This window comes from Ammospiza nelsoni, chromosome 14, assembly GCF_027579445.1.
Source record: "Ammospiza nelsoni isolate bAmmNel1 chromosome 14, bAmmNel1.pri, whole genome shotgun sequence".
In the NCBI taxonomy this organism is placed as follows: domain Eukaryota; kingdom Metazoa; phylum Chordata; class Aves; order Passeriformes; family Passerellidae; genus Ammospiza; species Ammospiza nelsoni.
In genome coordinates this window covers 8,753,056-8,768,853 of record NC_080646.1, presented here as the reverse complement: position 1 = coordinate 8,768,853, position 15,798 = coordinate 8,753,056, and the positions used below count along the sequence as shown (strand labels likewise).

Here is a 15,798-nt window from a genome sequence, read left to right as displayed (position 1 = left end):
GTTTACCACTTTACTGTCTTTCACTACAACACAGACATGTTTTTGTTTAGCAATAGAGAACTCATTCACACAAAATCTCAACAGTCTCTGAGTTCTGATCCAAGCTGATTGAGCTAGAAGCTCAAAAGCATTGGAAAGCTTGCTTTATTTCTTCCCATTGTCACATGCTTTTGCATTTCCTGACTTTGGGCTGAATAATATAGTCCCTAAGCCACTGGGAGTTTTGTTCATTCCAAGTCTGGGTTTCTGCCAGGGCCAGCAGCAGAAACATAAATATCACAAGGAGGGGCTGTTTTTTCATGTTTCTTTACTCTAACCTTTTCAGTTTTTTCCATCTTCTCTGTACAGTAATTGTTCAGTGCCCAGTGGTGAACAGAAAAGCAGGTTTTTAGAAGCCATGAAGAAAAGGAGAGGGAGAAGCTCTACCGTGCCTGCCTCTTGCATTAATGGTATGCTTTGATATTGGATACTGTGGTCAATCTTCATTACTTAGCTCAAAGGTATTGTAGCAGGAAAAGGGCAATGAACACTGATCAGAGGCTGGAATTTTGTATTAAAAGATTGAAATTATGTGGACTTTCCTGTGTAGAAAGGAACTACATTGATAACAGTTTATGAGATAATAGGAAATATAAGGCAAATCAGTGTGGTTTCTTTATTTCCTTCTCATGTGAGGTACAGGAAAAGAATGTGGTAAAATAAAGAGTGTTCAAACAAATAAAAGGAAATACTTAAAATCTAAACCATAATGAATGTGTGGAACAAGAAGGCAGCAGAAATCATGAGCACTTTGAAGTTAGCTGTTTTGTCTTTTATTTCAGTCACACAGAGATTTTACCCCAAGAGGTGAATCGATGAAAATATAGATCTGTGGTTAAAGGGAATAGCATAACAAAGGGGCAGCAACTCCTGCCTCAGAATGAAAGTCAAACAATGCAGTTTACAGGCAGAATGATACTCCTGCCATGGGATAGTTACCATAAAATGGACTAACTCTTCTGATATCTGGAGTTAGGATCTACTGGCAGTGAGTAAAGGCAAGAGAAGAGCCACTGCACTCAATAGTTATGGCAATTCTTCTTTTTTGCATGACTAAAATCAGGATGTGTCTGGAACTATAGCAGATACAGGAGTTGATCCCTCTTTTCTCCAAATTATTTTCCACATACACAGGTTTGGGTTCTAGAGGACAAATATGCAGACTATTCAATACTAAATATTTTGCCTGTTGCTACTGGTGATAACCTTTTCCAAAAAGGAATGTATAAATTTAAACAGGACATTAGTACTGGGCAAAGCAGATTTAAGTCATGATGGAACAGCCTCGGTCCTGATCCCCACCCAAGCCCAAACACTGCTTGTGTTCATATGAAAGCAAGCCAATAGTTTGGAGTGTTCAAGTTTTTTCCTGTCCTTACATTGTTCAGCAAACTGATAATTTACTTTTGCCTTAAACACAGCCACAGTTTTCACATTTGCCATGTTCCAGACTACAAAGTTATGTTGCAAAGGACAGTCCATCCTCTCACTGCTGCTAAGCCAGGCTGGATTAGTCATCTCTGTCTTGGCTTTCATGACTTTCCCACTGCCCTTCCATCCATGAAAACATAGCTACATGGCAGATTGAGTCACCATATTAGCCCAGCTAGTCCAGTATCCTTCTCCAGCAATAACTGATAGCAATTGTTTTAAAGGTATTAACTTAAAAAAAAAAAAAATCAAGACAGAACTTGCTTTCAGGAAGAGTTTCTGAGTGCCTTGGTAGAGTAGACTGGCACTATGAGGTTTTGTATATTTATTCCAAAATACTTGGATATATCATGATATGATATGATTGACATGACATGATATGATATGATATATGATAGTCTTGTTTTAGCAGAAGTTACAGCTGCCCCATCTTGGATAAGTATTGCATAATGTCAAATTAGGTAAAACTCTTTTTAATTCCTTTCATTACTTAGTACCTAACTTATGCCAGGAAGCACGAAGATATTTTTTCCCTTCTACACATGAAATGAATCCTGTGTAATAGAACTGTAATTTATCCATTTCTGGTTCCCATTAAGCTTTTGATTTCAAGAGCATGCACAGGCAATGAGTTTCATGTGTTACATATAAATGTACTTCCTTGTAATTGTTTGAAATTTGTTGCCTCTAAGATTTGTTCAGTTCTTGTACTAGGAAAAATATTCTGATCTTCACATCTCCATGGAATACTTTTCTCATTGATCTCTGTACTGATGTCATCCTCTATCTTCTGCATACTTTTATCTTTTTGTCTTCTGCCCCTCCTTTCAGCTTCACACTGCTTTTATATGTTTGGAACTCTTCTTTTTGCTTCAGATCCTTTTTGAAAAAGCTCACTTCCTTTTGTGAACTTTATTACCTGACTATTTTATGATAGTATCCAGCTCTGCAATCTCCTAGACTATTTTCAAGTGAATTGCTTTCCTGTGAAAGTTCCTAAACCATGTCTTGCCAGAAACATTTGTGTTTCATGACTTGCACCCTCACTCTGTGATTACTGACCTCTCTTGCTGCAGTGCCCCAGAGATGAGCAGTAAAATACTGCTCATATAGTTCCATGGAAGAGGGTCTAATAGTAAGTGTACACCCATAAAAAGTATTTTTTACCTCATCTTGAGAACATATCCTTGAACTCCATAAAGAATATGTTACTTTATGCATACAATGCTTTGTTACAAAGTAGCCCATGTGATTTACACAAGTGATTGTGTTAAGAGTGTGTGATTGAAAAAGTCCAGCACTGTGAGTGTAAAATTTGTTGGCTGTAGCCATGGAGAGGTGAATGAGGCAAAAATTGTACCCTTTCAGCTAAGTGTTGTGTGCTGTATTTTTATTTTAATATTTTTATAGTGTGTATGTAGACTATGTGTGATATTATACTGGGCTTTGAGAACCACTAAATATTTATGTCAGCTATGAAGCTGCTAAAAATCTAGTACTGAAGGAAAGGTACATCTCTTTTTTTTAAACCATTGACCAATACACAGTTTATAACTTAATGCAGCACCAGAGTAGTGAAAACATTATGTGAGCTCTACTGTATGGTGTCATTTAAATTTAAACAAATATTTTTAAAAGTTATGACTTTACCTTCTTTCCACATAATGCTCCTTTTTCATCTGGCTTAGTATTTCCTTTAATTTATAGTTCCCTAAACTGTAGGCATACATAAAGGCCCCTTTAGGCTGAATGAAAGGAGAATTATCAATAGCCAAACTATGATTTATAAGGAAAAAACTATAAACGGCAAAAAAAAAAAACCTGAATTGACTCTACCTAAAAAATTATTTAATTAATTTCTCTTTATTTTTCATGATTTCAGTTAAAAGGTGTACTTAGACCTGCCCTTTTTTAACCTGCTATTGTGAATTCACATTGGATTTTGTCATATTTGTTGCTGCTGCCTTCTTTACTCCTTGAACAGATGTGAATGAATGGAAGTACTGAAAAGGTGAATATACTTAGTCCACCTGAGAACCAGTGGCAGAATTTGCTCCATATTTCACACTCTGGTCCAGGCACCACTCGCTCCAGCAGTCTGATCTCAGGCTCAGCAGAGCCAGGGGCTTGTCATCTCTCAGCACTTCACAGGTAACAGGCATGGTCCTCTCTGGGTGACTGGATGGGTTGGGTTGGGTTGGGTTGTCTGTGAGGGCTTTTTGAGGGGGAGAAGGTATTGCAGAATGTTTTGGGGTGCTGTTATGGTTTGGTTTGGGCTTTTTTTGTTTGCTTGTTTGTTTTCAGTTAGCTTTGTCAGTGATTGGTGATGAATTACACAACCTCTTCTCTTGGATATTAGTGTATGAAGAAAATTACTTCACCACGTTTGCAGAGTTGTCATTTTAAGCACAAGGCTTAAGCAGTAGCTATTTCTGAGTATTTGTCATCCCTGGAGCTTGGCAGAGGCAAAGCTACTTAACACAGGCTGCTTCTTAACTCTGCCTTAGAAAAGTCTTGAGGACCCTTCACATTTCTGCTGCTGTGCCTTATCTCTAAGGCTGTGACAATCAGAATGAAGCTGAGCAGACAGGTTTTGTTTGTGCTGTTGAAGATAACAGTATAAAGTTCCAATGGCAGCTCTCTCGTTTTTTGGCAATACTGTAACTTTTAACACTGACTTCAGTCACAGTGCACACCACATAGACCACTCACCAGCATTACAGAAAAATCAGGGTATTTTACAGGTTTCCCATGAGGATATCAGTGTAATATAATCTGGCACATAAATATGTCCCTGGTAAGGCACAAAACATAATGTTTTTGGTGCTTCATGAGATCTGATGATCATAGGTGTGATAAACGGTGCTGGGGTCAGCTGCAGCATCCCAATATAAGTCTGGGATTTAGTGTCTGTGGGACATTACTCTGCTTCCACATTTTGAAATCAGCCTACTCATCCAGAGCAGAGCTTATCTAATATTAAGCAGTTTAGAGCTAGTGGCTAAGAAATCTCAACTGAGGATTCCTGATACTGGGTTTTGATTTTTCTACAGAATCAGTTCTCAAGCCCAGCAGTTGTTGTTCTAATTAGCTAGCATGATTAACCTGTTAAAGATAAAATCTTAACCTGTAATTTGTACTGATGAAAATAATTCCTACTCTAGCTAAAACTTGTCTTTAAAAATAAGCACCAAATCTGAATGTAAAGACATTATTACACCAGTCTTGAAAACTTGCTATACACTCAGACAGATTGTTATGCTGCTTAGTTACCATTTCTTTTAAACATCACTGTGTCCTCATTTGCCTTTATTCTGTGTTGGCCCAAAAGAGCTTCACTATTGCTGTTATGGCACAGTAAATAGTTATGATCACTTCCTCAGAATTTTTTATGAACATGAGTAGGAGGACCATGGAGTGAAAGGAATCATGGAAGAGCAGCTATAAACTGGATTGTGGGACAGACTTTGGGCCTCCAGACCCAGGGCTGACTTGAGAACTGACTCTGTGGAAAGGCTGGAGACACTTAAAGAGCTGCTGTGAAACATGTGCTGAGGTTCTGCACAATCCATCCCCTAGAGCAGCCTTGGTGCACCTGGCCACTGAATGACCCCGACCCTGCAGCACAGATGTGCTCAGGGAAACAAATTTTTCAGGTGTCCTTTTCTTATGTGTGCTCATTTTTGATCCAGAGAATACCTGATAATGATTTTCATAAGAACTGAGGCTATATTCTTTGTCTCAGTTGGATTTCCCAAAAGAAGCAGCCTCTTCTGGGATTTAACTCCCAAGAAATTGTCCAAAATCATGTTCCAATACAAAAATATGACCACCAATATTACCCAGGATTTTCTTTCTCTGGTTCTTTCTTTTTTATTTCAACACTTTTTAAACTGATTATAAATGTTGTCTTTTTATTCATTGACTGGATCTTTAAAGACTCAACTCAAAAAACACTCAAGAATACCCAGACCTTTGAGGGTTGCATAAGCTGAGGGTTTTTTTCTTATTTCTATCTTAAGAAAAGGACCCTAAATACATAAAATAGGTATCAGAAAAATGTTAAGACTTTGACAATATCAGTTTAGGCTCAGCATTAATTTTGGGCAGAGAAGTAAACTACCCATAACTGAATCTTACCAACCAAATCTAATGCACTATAAAGCAGTAAAAATCTGCCCCAGCTCATTTTTGACTGAACATTCTAATTGAGTCTGGAGATCTCCTTCCAACTCTGATGGTGACTTGCTGGTTTGACTCAAGGTTTGCTTTCCTCACTTCTGAATCCTTGTCCTCATCAAAGAAAGAGGGTTATGGCTTTGTGGTCACTTCTTTTCTGGATGTGTGGGGTGAGAATTTCTCTGATGAAAAGTACTGGAAGATAATTAAGTGTGTATTGTTTGTTTATTTAAAGGGACAATGAACAAAATAATAGCTAGAAACATTCTAATTATTAGAAAGCAACAAGAATTTGCTGTTGTCAAGTAATGATATCCTTTCAATCCACCTCCTATTAAGCAGAATCTATTGCATACAAAGCTTATTCCATATGATAAGGCATGCAAACTCTCTCACAGGGTGCAGTGTGTGCCACACTGTAATACAGAGAGCAGAAATATTATTAACAGCAGGAGGCAAATAAAGCAGCAGATCACAGCTCTGGTGCTCTCTGAGAGCCAGGAGATGTAAAAGCAAAGAGACCTTGACTGTCAGGTCTGTCCTTCAGCACAAATGGAGGCAATTTGACAGCCCCACAGCTTCATGCCAGGCTGGTACGGTGGGGGAAGAGGGGAGGGTTTTGTCCCCACTCCACCCTGGCACCAATCCTGCTCCAAACCCTGCAGTGTCCCAAGGCTCTGCTGGCCAGGAGCTGGGTGCCAGATCTGGGCTCCCAAATCCGAGCTCCCCAATCTGGGCTCCCAAATCCGAGCTCCCCAATCTGGGCTCCCCAATCTGGGCTCCCCAATCTGGGCTCCCCAATCTGGGCTCCCCAATCTGGGCTCCCATATCTGGGCTCCCCAATCCGAGCTCCCCAATCTGGGCTCCCAAATCCGAGCTCCCCAATCTGGGCTCCCCAATCTGGGCTCCCCAATCTGGGCTCCCAAATCTGAGCTCCCCAATCTGGGCTCCCATATCTGGGCTCCCAAATCTGAGCTCCCCTGTCTGGGCTCCCATATCTGGGCTCCCAAATCCGAGCTCCCCAGTCTGGGCTCCCCAGTCTGGGCTCCCCAGTCTGGGCTCCCCAATCTGGGCTCCCCAATCTGGGCTCCCAAATCCGAGCTCCCCAATCTGGGCTCCCCAGTCTGGGCTCCCCAGCTGCACCAAGCAGGCTGCACTGGCAGCAGGGCCAGCACAGCACCTACACCCTGTGCTGCACCAACCTGCACCTCTTTCTGTGGGCTCACACTGCCTCAATCAGTCGCTAATGAGGCACAAAATCACGGATCCTATTAAGTGAACGCTGCATTAATAATGCTGGCAGGGTTTCAAGTCTACAGATGTTATTTATAATAGATAACTAAACAAATGCGTATTCCCTATGAGACTCAGACTCAGGAGCAATTTACTGATTTCCTGTATAGGCTAGTTCATACAGAGATTTGAGTAAATACTGCATTTGAATGTCTTGCTTGGATCTATGCTCTGGAACTGTAGTAGACAATCATATTAATGTTCAATTTTAAATTTATTAGAAGATTTATTTTCAGATTATTAGATACTGGCCCTATCTAGTTCTCATGGAGGAATATATTTTTCTGTATTGCTTCTTTAAAGAAAAAGAAAATATTTAAAGAATATAGCCTTCAGTTACACAGCACAGTGGAAATGAGTAGAAAGGTTAAAGAAAATTTTGGAAAAAAAGGGACTTAGCAGAAGCTTAAAAAATGAATTAAAACCCCATATCCTCTCCTTTGAGGAGTTTTGAAATTAATTAACCTTATTTATGAAATTTAATTGCCAATGAGATATTTTGTAGTTTTAAAAATGTTCCTGAGTAATGAATCATTTGATGATTATGTGATTTTGTTTCCTTTCTGGCTCTTATAATATTGCAGGTATACAGGGGCCTTCAAAACTGAAGAAAGCTGTGAACTCACAGAGGTCTCTGATCCACTCTGCAGGCTTTTACATACATCAAGAGAAAGAGGAAAAATATTTTACAGCAAACCAGAAGTGTCCTAAATTAAGGTACTCCATGAAGAGGATCTTTGTTTAATTCATAATGCTGATCATTGAACAATAATAGTTTGTTTCAAATTTCTCAGACAATTTAAAGACAAAGCGGTGATAACAGTGAATAGACAGACAAAAAAGTAATTTGTGACATACCTCTTATCTGCTTATTCTTCTCTTTTAAATTCTGAAATTAAAAACAGTTGAAAATACATACTGACATGTAAAAAGAGCTGACTGCATGATGACTAAATAATGTGCTATAAAAATATCACTTACCATTGACATTGCCAAGTATCTTCTTATTTAAATCTGCTATTATCATGTCTTCTTGGATATGAAATACGCAGCAGAGTCCATTCCCAGTGTGTTAAATACTTGAGAAAATAATAAATGCAGTGTAACTCCACAGTGTTTGGATATTTGACTGTAACTCCTAAGCATTCAAAGTGACTACTCAATATAACAACTTTTCCTCTGCAGAAAATGCCTTGCTATTTGCCAGCAAATCTTTAATGCTTTAGATTGGGTATTTCCAACTACCGCCCTACTTGCTAGGCAGATGTGTATAAAAGAGATGTTATTTCACTGAATCAACCACTGAGATCGTAACCCTTTTCCTGTACCACAAACAGAAATATAAAACCTCAGACTTTCCTTTTGGACTTTTACTGACTTGTGTCTGTTGTAAGAAAGCAAAACACAACTAATCCGAGCGCCAGTGTATGGAAAATGTGTTAAAACGTTTTAGATCATCTCGCTGCTTCTCATTCCTGCAATTCATTGGTTAACTGGCTCCTTCTGTGTTTATGTAGTTGCATGGTACAAATACAACACCTAAACTTCTCGCCCAAAGTTGAAATGATTCATTTATTACTTTTTACACCACCCCCAGGAAAAAAAAAAAAAAGAAGGAAGAAAGAAAACACACAGTGCTCATTTAACCCAAGTGAGTGAAAACGTCTTTCATAAGGTCTGTAAGGGCTTTGGGACGTTTTTCTTTAGTGAATAAAGTCTGTGTAGTGGAGGGAAGAGTTTTGTCTGAGGATGGTAGAATTTAGGCTACAGCAAACAGACAAACTAGGATCCTCTTGCTGTGAGAAAATAAGATAACAGTAAAGGAGGTGCAAATGTTATTTATTCATATGAGATCAATTGGGATGTAGTCATTGTTTTGAGTGAAGGCAGGATCAAGAGATTGGGCATTTTTGTGAGTGTAGTGAGTGCCTTGCTCTCTGAAATTGTATCAATATTTATTTAGGTCCTTTGGTGAGGTAATTACCCTAAATAGATAATACATAGTTTCCCTCTTTTGGGTGCCTATAAATATTAGTTAACCACATTAATTACAACCACAATGGGAAAAGCACAAGCAGAACAATGTGAGTGCCATACTAAGAAGTGGAAAAAAGGATTAAATGAAGACATTTCCTCTGCTTCTTTTTCTATAATGAGGAGAATGGGGCTATGTGATAAGGCACTCTTCCATAGGATGTACCATCCTGACTTCTGATACTGCCTGTGGATGCAGCCCCTGTTAGACAGAAGGGATTACAGAGGGTAACCCTTGTTCTCCCAACAGCTCTGATGGGACAGCTACTCTGCCTTCATTCATCATCCTCTCCAGATGGACATTAGAGCTGATCAGGTTCTAGCCCTAACAGCTTGTTTCAGGACCACAGCTGGAATCAGCATGTCTAGACTGATTTATTCCTGGCTTTCAGACCTCTGTGCATGCTACTATTCCATATGCTTCCTGTTAAAGAGGTAATAGTGCCATTTCACAGTATAACTTCAGTTTTCCTTTCTTCCTCCTCTTTTTATTGTAATTAGATATTATTTTGCTTATGTAGGAAAATGTCCTGCCCCTGCTCTGAAGCAGGTCAAACTTCCAGACAAACAAAATAAAGTTCACAAAGGAAACAGTTAAATTTTCTGACTGCCTTCACTGTCACAGAAAATGCTAAACACATTTGTAAGTTATATAAAACTGTGTAAGTTCATATTTTCCTCTCCTGGTTTCACAGCCCAGAACAGCAAAAGGACCTTGTGACATCTCTAGGCTCTCAAGAGTTTAGTAATAAAAATAAAAATAATCCTGGGCAAAAAACAACACTCCACACCCTGCTGCTGCTGAGCAAATGAGTTTCCCATTTTCCTCACTTGTCCTCAGACTAAACAATGTTAAATTTACAATTCTAACATCTATTTATAGCAGGCACTCTACCCTAAGAACCACAGAGGTTGGTGTATATCATTGTCCTTAATCCACAGGCCGGCTTTCAACTTGGCTTGTCATGTAATTAGGAGAGAAATCTCCTGCCTTAATTAATATCTAAGCAATTTATGCACTGATGCATAGATAAAGCCCCAAGCTGGGCAGTGTGTGTAGGGGTGGAAGGGGGTGTTCATCTGCTGTCAATTAAGCTCTGATTGAAGTTATTAATGTTTACTGTGAGTGGTAACTGATAACATTAACAGCACCATGGGCTTCTGCAGGGGTCTGCAGAGCCTGGGAAGTTCCAGTGGGTGCTACAGGGAGGGAATTCCTGGGGTCTGACTGTCAGGATTACCAGAGCTGTGGAAGCAGCAGAGGGTAATTTGGGGATGTAAGTGCAGGGGCTGAGGGGAAGAAAGGGATTAGAGGAAAGAATGCAGTTACAGTGCTAGGCTGGATTTGAGCAAGTGGGTAAAAACTGAACACAAGGCGCTGGGTATAGGCATCATCAACTGAGCCAAAGCTGGGTAAGACCCAGCACTGGATTGGGCTCTGCAGGCTGGGCTTAGCAGAGCAGGGAGACTCTGACCCTTTGCAGTTTTCTCTAGAGCAGCACAGAAATTACATTCAGGCCTCGTGCTCAAAAGAAGCTGATCCACAGTCTGTATGTCACTTATCTCGGTAGGTAGGACAAAGGGACAGATATGCTCCTGCTAACATTTTTTGCAAACTCAAGGACTGAGAAATAGAGAAGTTGTTTAGAAAAATAAAACCTTAATTTGAAGGATGTCATAATTTTGATACCCTTTAAATATCTTTCACTTTGTACTTTATCAATGCCCCTAAATCTCATTTAATTTCTTTTTCTAGGTGAGTCCCATTTCTTTTCATATAACGAAAGCAAAATAACCTAATCTTAAAATGAAGAATACTTTGTTTTTGTATCTGGTGGCATTGTTGTTCTTTCCAGTACTATTCTTCAATCCATCTTTAATATAGCTTGACATTTTGTTTGCTTTTTTTGACCACTAGTGTGCCCTGAGTAGAAGTTTCCATTAAACTGTCTGCAGTAACGCCTAGATCTTTTTCTTGAGTGATTTTGCAAACCATCAAGTGTATATGAGTAGTTCAAGTTGTTCCTTTTAGTACACATTACCTCATGCTTGCCTACACTGAATTTCAGCTACCATCTTTTTTGGTCACTTCTTTTAAGCTTTGTTTTGTTTTGTTTGCTCTTGGGGCTTTTTTTAAGTCATGGCTTTTTTAAATGATCACATAATTCCCATTTATGTGTCTCTGCTACTGAATGTTTCCTTTCGAGATGAGTAGCAATAGATTAAATTAACCCCATTTTTGGTGTAGGTCTTAGGATCTCTACTTGTTAATATACTTCCCAGTTCAAAATAATCATTGACTTGTATTTTTTTATTTAGTCTTCATAACTTTCTGAGTCATAATATATTTCTTAGTCCTCTGCTACCCTTAGACATTTTATGACATTTAAAATAAACAACTAGGCTATACCCCTAAGATTATACTTTTATCCATTATTCTAATGTCTTTTTAAAAGAATTTAATCGCAATTGGCTGTTAAAACTCTACAGGGACAAGTACAGCCAGAGTAGCTAAAGTCAAAGCTAGTTTACCTAGAAGAGCAGAATGGCAGGACAGAGGAAGTCAAAAACTCATTTTGCAAGACAAGCGTCTTTCAGCCTCTCCAGAGCAGTGTGGAATAATCCTCTCACAGCTGAATTCAGAAAAGCAGCTCCCAGGTGCCCCTAGTCTAACTACTGAGCTCAAGCCTGCTCTTCTGTGCACCAAAAGTCCCCTCTCCATCTTCCCCTCCCTGCCTCCTTGGCAGCAGTGGAACAGCTTGTTCTGCTCTCAAACTGCTCAAGCAAAGAGAAATGGGAGCTGGAGTGGGGTGTGAGGATGTAACTCTTTTCTCCAGCTATCTCCAGGCCACCCACCCTCAGGTCTTGGATGCAGCCTTGAAAATGGATGCATGTGCCAAAAAGCATCAAGGAAGAACAGGATCCTTACTGCTGAATAAAGCATTAAATGAGCACTCCATGTCCAATTCTGGCATCCACTCATTTTAGCACAGATGGCAACAAGGTGGGAAGAGTTCAGAAAACCATTATAAGAAGTCAGAGGACTGTGTTCTACAGTAAGAGACTAAAGAATTTGTTTTATTTTCTTCCAGCAAATTGTTGCAATGTGATGTCTTTGCAGTCTGTGTACATACCAGCATGAGGCAGAATTCAGAGCACAGGAACATGAAGGCAGATGCACTTGAATCACAAATATGGTTACACAGAAGTTCATCATTAAGGTAATTAGAACTTCCTGGAATGTTTATTCTGCTCTATGCAGTTTATCACAGCAGTGATATACTGGTTTTGGAAAAGTGGCTCATCTCACCTCAACATTTAATACCCTCCTAATCAATTATGGGAGCTAACTTTCTGTTCAGCTCTTTTTCCGAAAGCCTGCTCAATTCATTCATATTTTGCATTAATGACTGGAAGAATGCAATGTACTAATTGGCAGGATCAGGTGAAATGAATTTACCTCACTAATGGTTTGTTTTCTTTACCTAAGGGAAGTTATTAATTATAACTTACTATGTATTGTCCCGATTGTACTCAACATACAAATGTTACGTAGCGTAATGAAATGTGAGACTTAAACCCAATACTCTTTTATTCCATAATCAGTGCATTTATCATACCAGTACATTTTTTACAGTAACAGGAACTGTATGAAACAAACTGTTTTTAACTGTGCAAAGATGAATCCTCTTTGATCTCTAAAATGCTCTTTCAAGCAAACTTTTTAGCTTCAATGCACAAGGGAGAAACGTATCAATACAAAACTTTGCGGACTTTTTTTGAAGAATATAACTGTGGCTATATTTGTCTACTAAATTGTAATGATCTTTTTTTATTTCTGTGGGGAAAATAACCTAGGTTCACCTGTAGAAGCTTAATATCATATTGGATTCTCCACAGGGAGAGGTAGTTCTGCAGGTTTAAATATATTTTGAAGAGCTTTAGTTTGTGTTCTTCTCTTTCTCTGTAAATTTGGTTTCATGGATGGTTTCTGAACTCTTTAAGAACTCCTTTATTGCTTATCATTTCAGTTTCAACTTCATTGTTCCACCCTCAGGAAACTTACCAAACCTGCTGTTATGTTGAAGCACATAGAATTCCAGGTGATGAATACTCTCTTCATGACAGTTACACAGGAGGACTGTTCTCACTTAATTACACTGCTCATTTGCAAAAATTGCTGACCTACCCTGGCATGATAAAAAGTTCTCTTTGGTAGGATACCTTCAAATATATCTGAAAAATTATTACAGAGCATTTATACCAATTCTGACATATTTTGTTATAATGATAACGTGATATTATTGCAAAAAACTTAAGATTATAATAGGTTACATAGGCTGACCAAAAAAACTTCACTACTTGTTGGATTTTATGTAATGCTTAACTTCTAAAACCAAACAGCAAATGGTTGTGTCGTGTAAGAGGCCAAATGTGTGGTAGAAATTGACTTTCCCTCAATTCTTTCCACGATGAATGAACATTCTGTTCTCAGAAATAATTGCTTGGATGAAAAGGTCGCACACATCAACCGTGGAGTGCAAATGGTTACTCCCCAAATCCTTGTTAAGCTAATTTCATAGGAAGCAGGAATTTGTGTTGGTGTTTCTGAATGCTGTATAAAGCCCAGTGTTCAGAAGAAACCATTCAGTAGTCCCAAAGTGTGGCACTATTTAAAATCAGTTAACACTTGCAGACAAAATTCCATAACCGCCCAACACGGCACAATCAGTTGATATATGGTTAGATATTAATTAGCAAGGGGCAGCTAAAAGTGCTGAATTTCAACTATTTCTGGAAGCACCAAAATTTTCAACAAGCAATGAGAACAATAAGCTATGTTGTATCAAAGGTCATGCATGTGATACCATACAAGGGTCATGTAACTATTGAGATAGCTACATGGATTCCTTTTAAACAGATTGTAATTTGTTTCTGAAAGCAGATGTGGAGAAAAAATACAGGATCCAGGGAACTTGTGTCTGGATAAATTGATAACTTAATTAAAATTATTAATTTGATTAATTCAACCTGTGGAACTTGTTGCCATTTGAGAGCAAGTATAGGCAGACATATTTTATGGAAAACTTTGGAATGCCAACATACTTAAGAACAATGAAAACTTTTTCTTTGTAATATTTCTTTGTTTTTTCTTATTAGCCCCTAATAAACATCCACAATCTACTTCTTACTACCTTTATGAAATGCCTATGCTCAGTAGGGGTAGTGATGCACAGATATAGTAAATGAAGGGAGGGCACATGATAGACACATGAGGAAATGCAGAGCAGAACACCACTACCTGTGATAGAAAGGGAAATGGAAAGAGGTTTGTCTTCCTTTGAAACAGTGACTGGAGATACAAAGCTCAAGCGGAGGGGATTTTTGGTTTTGCTCTGTTTTTACCTCTACTATGATTGCTGAGTTCCAGTGTTGCCATAAAAATAAAAGACAAAGTTAACTACTGCTCCATACCTGAGCTACAGCAATTTACCATCTATGTAAGAAATGAGCCCAGCCCCATATTTATGATTATTATCTATTAGACATCCTATTTCACAGCAGGGATAAACATGAATTTGTAATGCCATGCAGCTGTGGGTGGCTGTCTAGGTGATTACCATGGCTGACTGCTTTCTTCAAGGGCTTGCCAGGCCAGAGCTAGCTGCATTAAGACTCTAAGATTTGCAGCTTCATACTCAGTCCTTCCCTTTTATCCTGATTGGCTTTCCCTTCCAAAGCAACAAAGCAGGAGGCATTCTTTAGCTGTCTTTCAAGCTGCCATTCTGTCCAAGAATTTGAATGCTGATGGTTTCAACTGTGCCTGCTTGAGACACCTGAAATGTAGTCAACTAATACCACAGCAACCTGACTAAATTATTAATGTAAATTACTTTGATTCAAGAACTAAAAATGTTTTATTGGTCATAAACATTTCTTACAATATGGTGACTTTTGGCAGAATTCCTGATTTGATCCAAAATTTGGTGTTTCAATAAGAAAGTCTTAAAAGTAAATTTCAGCTGCCATTTTGGCAGCAAATTCACAAAACACAGTAAAATAAATTAGGAGCTTATCATAGAAATTACGCCAACAAGGTTAAAAGTTGCTTTTGTTTTAATTATGAATAACTGACCACAAAGTGATCTAGATCCTCTGCTCAATATGCTCTGGAGAGAATTATCACCCTGACTGGCTTGGGATAACCAAAGAGCACAGCTCAATATGCTGGGCCATCTTTAGGCAAATTTTTAGTTTCTCTGTAAGACTGTGAATAGAACTTGAGAAAGCAGAAAGGGGCATGAAAACAGAAAGGAAAAAGGGTGCATGGTGAAACAAGCTAGAGTGTTATTCTGAATAACAGAATATCAGAATAACACTTTAGCTATTTTTTCATCTCCATGTGATGCCATGGAGCCATTCATAATCAGACCTGAATATGTCCCTGACCACCATAGATTACACTGAAAGAACTAAATACTTCAGGTAGCTTCAAAAGAAACCAGTTAATTCTCTTACATAAGGAAAATTTTTTTCTCCTGCATATGCTGTACTGGATGTGATTTCCATGTTAGCAAAAAAGTTCCCAAAGTGTATATGTGTATATAGCAGAAATTCATTTATATTTCTCTATAAGTGTTTATTTTCATGGCACAGTTACATTCACTGGTTATTTTTCAGACTGTAATACATCTTGGGTGTTCTGGCTAAACTGATGCTGCCAAAATTGTCAGCAAAAAGACCGGAAAAGCTGATGAACCTTAAACTTTTCCCCAAACAACTGCTCAGTTGTTTCTTCAGGATATGGAAGAGGCAGAAAGT

The 15,798-nt window shown here is 38.6% G+C and overlaps 1 protein-coding gene across 1 annotated transcript in view; it reads right to left on the bottom strand.

Moving 5' to 3' along the window:
• Window positions 1-8,010, bottom strand: part of IL16 (interleukin 16) — a 39,901-nt gene extending 31,891 nt beyond the window's left edge. The window contains exons 1-2 of the mRNA XM_059482104.1: window positions 7,924-8,010; window positions 7,801-7,831 (exon numbers count right to left, since the gene is read on the bottom strand). The gene's annotated coding sequence lies outside the window, so the exon portion shown is untranslated. The remainder of the gene's footprint in view (window positions 1-7,800; window positions 7,832-7,923) is intronic.
• Between the last annotated feature and the right edge of the window lie 7,788 nt (window positions 8,011-15,798).